Here is a 12,823-nt window from a genome sequence, read left to right as displayed (position 1 = left end):
GCCGCGGTGCCCGCGCCCGCGTCTGGGCTCGTCCGGCCCGCTTCGCCCGCAGCCGCAGCCGCTGCTGCCTCATCTTTCTGCAGCGAGGAAGGAGGAACTCTCCGAGCGTGGGAGGCCGCGAGAAGCGGTGAGGGTGCGCTTTGGAGTTTGATTCTCCGGTTCCCGTGGCCGCCCGCGCGGTCTCTGCGGCTTGGTCGTGTCTGGAGTTCCCGGGGCGGTGCCCGGTGCTGGGTGTTGAGGGTGGGCATCCCTAGCCCGGAGGGATCAGGGCCATTGTGCCCGCGGGACTATGGTGGCTGGCCCTGTTTCAGGGTCCGAGAGCTCCGCGTGGAGCCCACGCTGAGCATCTGACTTGCTGGATGCCTTTGCCTATCTGGGCCTCAGTTTTCTTATCTAGACCTGAGTTTGGACGGAACTTGTCATTTGCAGTCCCTGTCTCTACTTAGGTCCAGAGGTACCCCCGCTGCCAGGGCTCCTTAGCTTCCAAAAACCACAGACCCTGCTGAAGGGGAATAATAACAATTACTTAGGAAAATAGCACCACCTTTCATATGTTCCTGCATCCGAGGTGTCCCCACAAAGCCACGGTCCCTTCCAGGCCTGAAGGGAGACCGGCATTCCCCCTGGCCCTAGGCACTCAGGCCTCGGGGCCTCCTCCTTGTTCAGGAACCTGCCAGGCACACTCCCTGCTCCGGGCCCTCCTCCGTCCTCCTCCTCCATTCCATCCTGGGGCTCACACCTGCCAGCAGGCCCTCCTGGCACCCACAAGCCACCATTGTCCTCCCTGGGGAGGCCTGGCGTGGGGCTGAGTCATCGGGCAGAGCAGCCTCTGAGGATCCCCACTGGCCGCCAGCTCTGCCCAGCCCCGAGGCCTGGGTGCACCCCGTAGGGCCCTGGCATGGGGGCAGGCAGCCAGTGGCTAGTGCCAGGGGCCCCTCCAGGGCAGCCCACAAGCCACCCACCCCACCTGCCTGACTGTGGCCTTTGTTGTCACGGGGCTGGGCAGGCAAGAGCCACAGGCCTGCCTCCCAGCCTGTTGCTTCCTCCTTCCACTGAAGCCACACCTACTGTGTGCCGCCGGCTGGCTCCCCCCCCCCCCAGGAGGGAGAACACCCCATTTCTGGTGCCAGGGACAGACTTCCAACAGAAGGTGGGGATGGTGGTGGAAGCTTCTGGAAGACAAATACGGTAGATGTGGAAGGCACAGCTGTCCGGAGAGAATGTAATGGGCCTAGTACTTCAGGGGCACACACCTGATGCCCATCTGCATTTGTCTCAAAGTGGTGCCTTCTCTGAGGGTGTGAACAGACCCCCCCCCACCTCCCAGCTCCTCCCCACTTTCCAGAAGCCCCGGCAGGAGGGAGAGCCCTAATCACCTGAGTCAGACCCCCACACAACCATATTTTAGCCACATGGAGCCAGGGGCCTCTTGGTCTGTTCAGCACCACCATGGAGGGGCCTGACCCCTACTTGTACTTGCTCATCAGGACCATTTCCCCTGCTCCCCTGCTGCCTGGGTGGGTCGTTCTTCCTGGCTTCTGGGAGGGAGGTTTCTATGGAGCCTGCTGATTGCCCTGGGGTGGGGGGTCTCCCTAGTTATGGAACTGGGGTTCATCGCCCTCCCTAGAGGTGGGCATGATGCAGGAGCTGAAGTAGCTGTACCACTGGCCGCTCCCCAGGCCTGACCTCTTGGCTCTTGAAGCTGTAAGGCAAGGATGGGAGGGGACCTGAATGGGCTCTGTCCCTGTCCCTCTACCCCGACTTGTCCTGGGGAGCCAGTGGGACAGGATAGCTGGGTGGGGACTCTGAGAGTGACTGGAACCCCAGCTCCTGCATGTTTCCTATTGCCTGGGCAGCAGGTAGGGATCCAGAAGGGGCTCTGAACACATTCCACTGGACCCCGACCTCACTGGGGTGGGTCCCTGGGGCAGTGACTCTTGGGTGTGACCAGTGGGATGAGTCCAGTCAGTGAACAAAGAGGGACAGAACTCTGAGTGGGGGGCTGTGGGGGTGTATTTACAGACCAGGGAGGCCCAGGCAACCAGAACCCTGAGAAGGAGGGGAGGGAGCCAAGGTCAGGGTGAGGGGCGGGGCCTTCGTGCTGCCGGCACTGAGGAGCCATGGCAGGGATCTGAGCAGGAGAGAGACACGATCCCTGTGGCCGCAGAGCTGGGTGGTTGAGGGGAGGGGTCATCAGGGGAGAGACGGGCTGGCTGTGGGGACACTGAGCCAGTGGGCTGGGGTCAGGCTTGTGGGACAGTTGGAGGCTCACCTACCCAGTGGGGTGAGGAGAAGCCCCCTATTGCTCTGGGTGTGGGGCTGTGGACGGGGGCATCAGTGGTGGTGCCCTTCTCCAAACAGTGACGTCTTAGGGCTAGTGATGGGAATGAGTAGGGCCCAGGCCCCAAGGGACAGAGCCAGGAGGAGCTGAGTGACAGGGGCAGCAGTTGAGTGAATGGAAGGAGCCCCAAGCCCAGGCTGAGCCCCCGGCCCTGGACTAAGCCCAACCACACTGAACCTCTGTCCACCGGCCCCACCCCTCCTGCCCTGTGCCATCCGCCCCCAGGGCTGGTGCCACCTGCCGAGGATGGCCCTTCCGCCCTTGACCAAATGCCCAAAGCTCCTGACTCAGGGCCCTTAGGGCCTGCCCCACCGCATTCTGGGGCAGCCTGTGCAAACATGGGGTGCCTCCCCAATGGGCCCCACTGGCACTGTCCAGCCCAGTTCCTGAGGTGGGGGCAAGGGACAGGGATCCTGGCCAGATTCCCGCTGCCCTCTAACCCACCCACAGGACAGGCCCACTGACCTCTAACCACCCTGGGCACCCTGGGGCAACCCCCTCCTCCTCAGGACCCCAGCACCCCTAAGCAGGAGGCAGCAGGAATCACCCCATTGTTCAGACAGGGAGACTGAGATCTGAGGCCAGCTAGGACCTATCCGTGGTTGGCCCACCCTCCTAAGAGCCTTCACCTGCTTCCTGGTACCTTCCAGAAGTTGGGGAAGGGAATTCTGGGCTATCAGCACCTTGCCACACTTAGGAGTTTGGGTTTTAGTCAACGGTGTGGGGAAAAGCCAGTAGGGTGACATGGTCTCCTTGGGGTCCTAGCGGCTGAGCCTGAAACTCTCCAGGCTAGAGCGGGTGGTCAGGAAGAGGGCACAGCAGGGGCCGAGGCTGGGGGTTGGCACAAGGGATCGCAGGCCATTGCCTGGCTATGTGCTGAGGGCTGCTTGCAGTGGCAATGGCATGGATGCCAATCCTGGACACCCTGTCTGGAGCCAGGACCCTGAGCCCAACCCCCTTGCAGCTTCACCAGCCTTTGTGTGCCCACCACCCACCACTATTTCTCCCCTTACCTGTGAGTTTCCAGGCCTTTGCCCTGGCTGTGCCCTCCTCCTGGGGCTCCCTTCCTCTCATTGTACCTGGCTATCCCCTCCTCATTTTCCTACAGCCCTCAGCTTGGGTGCTGCCTCCTCCAGGAAGCCCCCCCAGCCCTCTGAGCAGGCTAGAGTCTGCTGTGCATCTGGTAGCTCCTCACTTCTCACCATTTCTGGTCACCCTCTCACACGTACCAGATAAACAACCGCCACCCTCCCTACCGCCCTGCCAGGGCAGGGACCTCAGCTTTCTCATTCACAGTTACTCCACAGGCGTGGCCTGTAACTGTAGGCCTGGAGCCTGGCACTGAAGTCAAGGAAGGTGTGGCTGGGCTCCTGGTTCTCAGGGACAGGTTTGGGGTCTGAGAGGTGGGGGCTCCAGGAGAGGAAACAGAGCATGAGCCCCATTCCCAGCCCCTTGGCCCAGCTTGTTGACACCTGGGGTAAAGCCCACATCTCAGCTGTATAACCCTACACACAGGCTGCCCCTCTTAGGCCTCAGTTTCCCTTTCTAAAATTCAAGGACTGGGCTAGATCATCTTCCAGGATCCTACAGCTGCTGACATCTTGCTTTCCTGTGTATCTCACTGGTTCTGTGAGGCCATTATGACGCCTGTTTTGCAGATGGGGAAACTGAGGCACCCATTCGACCAAAGCCACATGACTGGGCTGTAGACCCAGGCAGGGTTCTGTGCTGGGACCACTGCAAGGCAGGGTGTTTTCACCTGCTTTGCAGAAAGGGCAGGTGGATGGGGATCACCTGTGCACTGGTTTTGTGCCTGACACCATGATGTACTTTTAATGTTCAGCATCTCCTATGACCTTACTTCATCCCGGCAAGTGGGAGGCTCTGACTGGCCTCATTTCTTAGAGGAGGAAACTGAGGCCCTAAAGAGTCAGCTGTACGGGTTCCCTCCTGGCTGGCACTTGATGTGGCTCTGCTGTGTGTTTGCAGAGCATATTTTCAATAAACAGGTTGCACAAATAGATCATCCGAGAGGCCTAGGGAGGAAGACAGGCTCTGTTCGTCCTCTCAGGGCTGAGGGCCAGCCCTCTCTGGGTCCTCAAATGTCTAGGCTCAGGCCTGGCCCCAATTTGTCCATGTGAAGGTGGGAGTTTCCAAACAGCTGGTGAGGAGTGTGTGTGAGGCAGGATCCGTGGGCAGGAGGTACCTAGACTTAACTGAACTCCCTATACTCCTGGGATTAGAGGAGTCTCCCAAAAGGCTGGTCTTACATCCTCCACACACCTCCTTGTACTCTCTGTGGGTAGAAAAGGCACAAAGCCTGGAGGTATAAACGGAAAAAAATATTCTAAGTAGACTACATGAAAAGTACATGCTTCTGAATTGTGACAGACCTACCTATGAGGTTTGATAAGATAGGACAGCTGGGGAGAAAAATATTTACAACATTGTAACAGAAGAATTTGTATCCTTCACATAGGAAGAGTTTCTGTAAATCAATAAAAACAACCAAACAGAAAACCAGGCAGAGAAATGAACATTCAAGAAGAAATACAAATAGTGATTGGAAAGAACAGAGAAAAAGAAGCTTAAAGTCACTCGTGACAAAAGGAATGTAAAATCTGCAAATAAGAAGCCACATTTTGTCCTAATAGTTGGCAAAACAGTAAGATTGGTCACGTCCTGTGATGGTAGATATGGGACATTTATTACCATAAAGAAATTCTGCATGCCTCAACTCCACTCCAATTCCAGTCTTTCTGCAAATAAATATAATAAAAAGTGTAGTGCAAGAAGGGGTGCTTATTAGAACGTGGTTTGTGACAGCAAACACTCAGAAACAACCCATGTCCAGCAAGAGGGATGTCTAAAAGGATTCCAACATGGCTTTCCAAAGAATACTGTCCTTGTCTTACAGCAAATGGGTTTGCATGTGCATTCTGAATGAGAAAGACGTCTGAGGTGTGCTGTTCAGATTAATAGAAGTTGGGGACCTATGGTGCCATTTTGGGGATAAAGTTTTTTTTTAAATAAAATTTTTAAAAAATTTTGTTATCATTAATCTACAATTACATGAATAACACTATGTTTACCAGGCTCCCCCCCTCACCAAGTACCCCCCCACCCCACTACAGTCACTGTCCATCAGCGTAGCAAAATGTTGAATCACCTCCTGTCTTCTCGGTGTTGTACAGCCCTCCCTGTACCCCCCCACAACACTGTTCATGCTAATTGTAATGCCCCCTTTCTTTTTCCCCACCCTTATCCCTCCCTTCCCACCCAACATCCCCAATCCCTTTCCCTTTGGTAACTGTTAGTCCATTCTTGGGTTCTGTGATTCTGCTGCTGGTTTTTTTTTTTTTTTGAGAGGGTATCTCATATTTATTGATCAAATGGTTGTTAACAACAATAAAATTCTGTATAGGGGACTCAGTGCACAATCATTAATCAACCCCAAGCCTAATTCTCAACAGTCTCCAATCTTCTAAAGCATAACGAACAAGTTCTTACATGGTGAACAAATTCTTACATAGTGAATAAGTTCTTACATGGTGAACAGTGCAAGGGCAGTCATCACAAACTTTTGGTTTTGATCACGCATTATGAACTATAAACAATCAGGTCAAATATGAATATTTGTTTGATTTTTATACTTGATTTATATGTGAATCCCACATTTCTCCCTTATTATTATTATTATTTTTTTAAATAAAATGCTGAAGTGGTAGGCAGATGCAAGATAAAGGTAGAAAACATAGTTTAGTGCTGTAAGAGGGCAAATGTAGATGATCAGGTGTGTGCCTATAGACCAAGTATTAATCCAAGCTAGACAAGGGCAACAAAACATCCACGGATGCAGAAGATTTCTCTCAAAACACGGGGGCGGGGGGGTGAGGTTCTGAGCCTCACCTCTGTTGATCCCCAATTTCTCACCTGATGGCCCCCCTGTGACTGTGCCTGTCTTAGGTTGTTCCTCCCTTGAGGAATCTTACCTGTCTCTGGCTAACCAGTCATCTTCTGAGGCCATACAGGGAAATGTAAAGTTGGTAAGTGAGAGAGAAGCAATATTGTTTGAAAAGATTAGCTTTTTACTTCTTTGCAGATTTATGCCCTGTGGCTTCTATGCCCAGCATTTGTCTTGAGGTATCTTTACCACTTGGAAGAGTTATGATACACAGTAATTTCAATATGAGGCATGAATTCTACTTAAGGGTTGTAATTAGGAAGGAAGAAGAAAAGCTATAGAAGTAGCAGACGGAAGAAAACATGGGAAGATTGATTATTTCTTTGAGATATTTTCTTGTAGAGTAACATGAGCATGTATAGGTTTTAAACTACTAATTAAATTGCGTACACACATTAACATAATAGGAATACAGCTACATAACCAAAGCAGACCTACAATTACCAGCCATCTCCAGTGAAACCAAAAAAACCAGTTAGGCACCCTAGGCCTTTGTGAAAACTTATCAATGATGTGATGGATATTGTCTAACTGAGTTTGAAAAGTTTGAGAAAAATCAGACAAATTAAAACAACACATTCCTGAGAACTGTTCACATCCCATATGTTCTATTAACAGTAGGTAGTCTACAGTCGCAAGATTTTGGAGCGCTGCAACTTGCACTTATCCTAATTCTTGGTTGAGTTCTGACAGAATAGATCCAGTCAAATTTGTTGTTTTACTGTATGCACAGGCCAGCTTAGATATCTCCTTCTTCATTCCAATGGAAAGTCCAGGAACTGGTGGGATGAATGCAGCTACAACTGCAACAGTGCCAGTATCTTTGTTGAAGTTTTTTGATGATCATCTTCTGGAATGACTCTTCCAGAGAATGTTGATGTTGGAAGTTCTTCTTCATATCATATCTTATTTCATTTTCTGGGTAGCCAAATTAGGCTTTGATCCTCTGTATAAACACAAACAAACCCTTTGCCCACACTTTGATATGCCCTTTATACCATTGTGAAGAACTTATTGGAGATCACCACACAGGAACTGCTTTTTTTTTTTTTTAAGAGAAAGGAATATTATCAGAAAAATGTATTTCCTTAGCTGATCATCTGACACCCTTTAAATGATCAAAATTAAGGATATTTAAAGCATGCATTAATCTTTGATTTACAGTTAGTTTTATCCTATCAGGGAGTAATCCCCCTTTTCTTTTTTTTTTTGTTATCATTAATCTACAATTACATGAAGAATATTATGTTTACTAGGCTCTCCCCTATACCAGGTCCCCCCCCCCCATAAACCCCTTTACAGTCACTGTCCATCAGCATAGCAAAATGTTGTAGAATCACTACTTGTCTTCTCTGTGTTGTACAGCCCTCCTCTTTCTCCCCTCCCCCATTATGCATGCTAATCATAATACCCCCTTTCTTTTTCCCCCCTTCCCCTGTCCCATCCTCCCCAGTCCCTTCCCCTTTGGTACCTGTTAGTCCATTCTTGGGTTCTGTGATTCTGCTGCTGTTTTGTTCCTTCAGTTTTTCCTTTGGTCTTATACTCCACATATGAGTGAAATTATTTGGTACTTGTCTTTCTCTGCCTGGCTTATTTCACTGAGCATAATACCCTCTAGCTCCATCCAGGTTGTTGCAAATGGTAAGATTTGTTTTCTTCTTATGGCTGAATAATATTCCATTGTGTATGTGTACCACATCTTCTTTATCCATTCATCTGCTGATGGACATTTAGGTTGCTTCCATTTCTTGGCTATTGTAAATAGCTGTGATAAACATAGGGGTGCATCTGTCTTTTTCGAACTGGGCTCCTGCATTCTTAAGGTAAATTCCTAAAAGTGGAATTCCTGGGTCAAATGGTATTTCTATTTTGAGCATTCTGAGGAACCTCCATACTGCTTTCCACAATGGTTGAACTAGTTTACATTCCCACCAGAAGTGTAGGAGGGTTCCCCTTTCTCCACAACCTCGCCAACATTTATTGTTGTTTGTCTTTTTGATGATGGCGATCCTTACTGGTGTGAGGTGATATCTCATTGTGGTTTTAATTTGCATTCCTATGATGATTAGTGATGTGGAGCATCTTTTCATGTGCCTGTTGGCCATCTGGATTTCTTCTTTAGAGAACTGTCTATTCTGCTCCTCTGCCCATTTTTTAATTGTATTATTTGCTTTTTGTTTGTTGAGGCATGTGAGCTCTTTATATATTTTGGATGTCAAGCCTTTATCGGATCTGTCATTTTTGAATATGTTCTCCCATACTGTAGGATACCTTTTTGTTCTATTGATGGTGTTCTTTGCTGTACAGAAGCTTTTCAGCTTGATGTAGTCCCACTTGTTCATTTTTGCCTTTGTTTTCCTTGCCCATGGAGATATGTTCATAAAGAAGTCACTCATGTTTATGTCCATGAGTTTTTTACCCATATTTTTTTCTAAGAGTTTTATCGTTTCATGACTTACATTCAGGTCTTTGATCCATTTGGAGTTTACTTTTGTGTATGGGGTTAGACAGTGATCCAGTTTCATTCTCTTACATGTAGCCATCCAGTTTTGCCAGCACCATCTGTTGAAGAGACTGTCATTTCCCCATTGATGTCCATGGCTCCTTTATCATATATTAATTGGCCATATATGTTTGGGTTAATGTCTGGAGTCTCTATTCTGTTCTACTGGTCTGTGGCTCTGTTCTTGTGCCAGTACCAAATTGTCTTGATTACTGTGACTTTGTAGTAGAGCTTGAAGTTGGGGAGCGAGATCCCCCCCACTTTATTCTTCCTTCTCAGGATTACTTTAGCTATTCAGGGTCTTTGATGTTTCCATATGAATTTTTGAACTATTTGTTCCAGTTCATTGAAGAATGCTGTTGGTAATTTGATAGGGATTGCATCGAATCTGTATATTGCTTTGGGCAGGATGGCCATTTTGACAATATTAATTCTTCCTAGTCAGGAGCATGGGATGAGTTTCCATTTGTTAGTGACCTCTTTAATTTCTCTTAAGAGTCTCTTGTAGTTTTCAGGTTATAGGTCTTTCACTTCCTTGGTTCAGTTTATTCCTAGGTATTTTATTCTTTTTGATGCTATTGTGTATGGTATTGTTTTCCCGATTTCTCTTTCTATTAGTTCATTGTTAGTGTATAGGAAAGCTACAGATTTCTGTATGTTAATTTTGTATCCTGCAACTTTGCTGAATTCCGATATTAGTTCTAGTAGTTTTGCAGTGGAGTCTTTAGGGTTTTTTTGTACAATATCATGTCATCTGCAAATAGTGACAGTTTGACTTCTTCTTTACCAATCTGGATTCCTTGTATTTCTTTGTTTTGTCTGATTGCCGTGGCTAGGACCTCCAGTACTAGGTTGAATAACAGTGGGGAGAGTGGGTATCCCTGTCTTGTTCCCGATCTCAGTGGAAAAGGTTTCAGCCTCTCACTATTCAGTATGATGTTGGCTGTGGGTTTATCATATATGGCCTTTATTATGTTGAGGTACTTGCCCTCTATGCCCATTTTGTTGAGAGTTTTTATCATGAATGGATGTTGAATTTTGTCGAATGCTTTTTCAGCATCTATGGAGATGATCATGTGGTTTTTGTCCTTCTTTTTGTTGATGTGGTGGATGATGTTGCTGGATTTTCAAATGTACCACCCTTGCATCCCTGGGATGAATCCCACTTGGTCATGCTGTATGATCCTTTTGATGTATTTTTGAATTCGGTTTGCTAATATTTTGTTGAGTATTTTTGCATTTATGTTCATCAGGGATATTGGTCTGTAGCTTTCTTTTTTGGTGGGGTCTTTGGGGGATAAAGTTTTTGCAAAGGAAAAAATCGTGTATCGAAAAAGAGCAGGAGGAAATGCCCCATGGGTTCAGCTGTTACTCGGGGTGTGTGGAGGACTTTCAATTCTTATTTTATATTTAAGAGATGGGATTAGCTAAGATGTTGGCCCTTATTTTCTGTGTGTGTATGTATGTGTTTTGGTAGGTATTTCTTTAAAAGAAAGTTTGGTCTAGTGACTGTAATGGGGTTTGTGGGGGGGGGGAACTTGGTCTAGTAACCATAATGTTCTTCATGTAATTGTAGATTAATGATAATAAAATGAATAAAATAAAAAGAAAGAAAGTTCAGTTTTCCCACACATGGCTGAAGCTGTGTGACCCTGCAGAGGCACGGGATGGGGTGCATTTCCACTGGGGGTGTTCACAACCCCTTCTGAGGTAACCCTCACCAGGCATCCCTAGAGGGTCAAGCTTCCAGCTGCCCTGGGTGCCCTGGGAGAAGCCCTGGGGAGGCCCCCCCAGGTGATCCTGAGAGTGTGAAGGCACAAGGGAACCTGCAGGCAGAGAGATCAGTGTGGTGGCCACCCGACTCAGAGCCTAAGTTCTCAGTTCAAGGGGATTGGTGGGGATGCCACCCATCTGGGTCAAGGCTGGGCCCCCTGGTCTACAGGCAAGTGCTAGGTGATGGAGAGAGGGTTCTTTCCCTGAGGGCAGGTACAGCCCCAAATGCTGCCTGGGAAGGACCTGGTCACATGGGATCACACAGCCTCCCCTCTGAAGGTCAGCCTGTTTATCCATTTGTTTCTGGGCCAGAGAGTCAAGGCGGTGCCCTGGACCTTGTAGCCTCCCTGGCCCTTGGATTCTGGGACCTGGTCTCCCTTTGCTTTCACTGTCTGGGTGGAGGGCTGTCCAGCCTCTCATGGCTTCTGGGTTTCCTCCCTGCCCCCAGCCAGCCCCCAAATGCTGGCTCCCAGGTTAGCCTGGGGCTGCTCTGTGCCTTACTTATAAGATCTATTAAAAGGGGCCCAGAGAAGAACAAGAAATTCACTGGCCAGCCCCTTATTCCTTTCCTACCTGCAGTGTGCTGTGTTGGCAATGCAGGGACTCAGACACCCCCAGCCAGAGCTGGGGTACAGGCAGTTCCTGGAGAGGGAAGAATCTGGAGAGGAGTAAACGCCAGGTGCCCTGCAGCCACACAGGCCCTTCCTCACCACTCCTCAGACATGTCTTACTCCACCTCTGGGCCTCTGCATGGCTGCCTGCTCTGCCAGGACACCCTCTCTCCCTCACCATTACAGGGTTCCATACCTTGCCCTTTTGCACTACCTGATCTGCTTGTTCAGCACCCTCCACCCCAGTTCTGCTAGGGCAGCCCCTGATCCTGGCACACAGTTGGCTCTCCATGGATGGAGAAGATGGCAGTCTCTATGTCGCCACGAGGAAACTGAAGCTCAGAGGGGAGGCCTGAAGTCCACAGAGAATGGCTTGGAAGCCTGGCCAGGCAAAGGCATTTCCTGAGACCTGGGGGTGCTCAGGTTCTAGGGCAGCTGGTGGGGCTGCCACAGGGCCTGTGAGCCTGGTGTGTGGCAGCAGCAGCTGGCGTTCCTGGGGCCCAGCCCCCATCTGGCTGCAGGAGGCAGGAGGGCAGGAAGGGAGGGAGGGAGGCAGCAGTGATGGCTGGCCCTTCTGGCATCTTGGGGGAAAGGCCTGGAAGCTAACCTCATGTGTATTCCTGGAGTAACAGCAGAGTGGTCCCCAAAGATCATGGTAGTGTACCCAAGACATCCAGGAGGTAAGAGCATCTTACAGGGAAGTTTTGTTTTATCCTTAGGGCCAGTGCATGTACCTCCTGTAGCCCTGTATATCAACCCATCTGTAACTCCCACAGGGAGGAAGGTGAAGGTCTGCTATACTAGACCAGGACGAGATCCCATTCCTGCCACTGTTTTATCACAGGACCACTCTCTTGTATGTATCTTACCTGATGGATAAAATTTGCCTATGCTGGTGTCATTAAAACATGTATCTTAACGCTCTTAAGGTTATTTTCTCCTACAGTCCTTGTGGCCTGAATGCGCCCCCTGGCTGCAGCTGCCACGTGATGAGTGCTCTGAACCCTCAGCTACTGCCTGCCTATGGAATGGGCGAGCTATGGACCCAATCTGCATAAGACTTTGAACCTAGTTAAATCCTCCAGCTTGAGGATTATCATGATATTATTGCTGTTGCTGTTGTTATGTCATTAGTCTGGTCACAATGCTCCAGTTTTCTCTCTCAGGGACCATTGTGGAAGAGGGGGAATGCGCAGATTGTAGGGCAAGGTTTCTGGAGGGGTGGCCTGTGGGTAAAATTGTAATATTTCCAGAATGTCTCCCCTGGCTTTAGTGTATTTGCATATCCTCAGGGGTGGAGAGAAGTTCATCTCCATGTCAGTGGGTAATTACCTGGGCAACTGAGGACTTATCTGAACCTGAGAGGTGAGGGGAAGGTCCTTGCTTGCTTCTGCAGGAGCAGGAGAGAGAGACAGCCCCGGAATGCAGTTTGTAAGCAATAAACAGGTTATAAACTTTTTTTCTCTTTTTGGCTGATTTCAGTTTCAGCTAGGTATTTTGCCCCAGGATTTCCTCTCCCAGGAGTTACAGGGTCCCTTGGGAGAGGACTATGCTGTAAGCCTGGAGGGGGGAAGATGAGATTAAGTGGGGGTATCACTTCCTTCCCCTTCAGCCCAGAGAGACTGGGCTTC

General features: G+C 49.3%; 1 long non-coding RNA gene across 1 annotated transcript; it reads left to right on the top strand.

The window, feature by feature from the left end:
- Positions 1-12,423, top strand: LOC140843342 (uncharacterized). Its single transcript, XR_012120983.1, has 3 exons — positions 1-127; positions 11,912-12,048; positions 12,139-12,423. It is a non-coding gene; the product is annotated as an uncharacterized lncRNA (long non-coding RNA).
- The last annotated feature ends 400 nt before the right edge of the window (positions 12,424-12,823 follow it).

This window comes from Manis javanica, chromosome 1 (assembly GCF_040802235.1).
Source record: "Manis javanica isolate MJ-LG chromosome 1, MJ_LKY, whole genome shotgun sequence".
Classification (NCBI taxonomy): Eukaryota; Metazoa; Chordata; class Mammalia; order Pholidota; family Manidae; genus Manis; species Manis javanica.
Note: the sequence above shows the minus strand (reverse complement) of the source record. Positions and strands in the feature narration are given on the sequence as shown.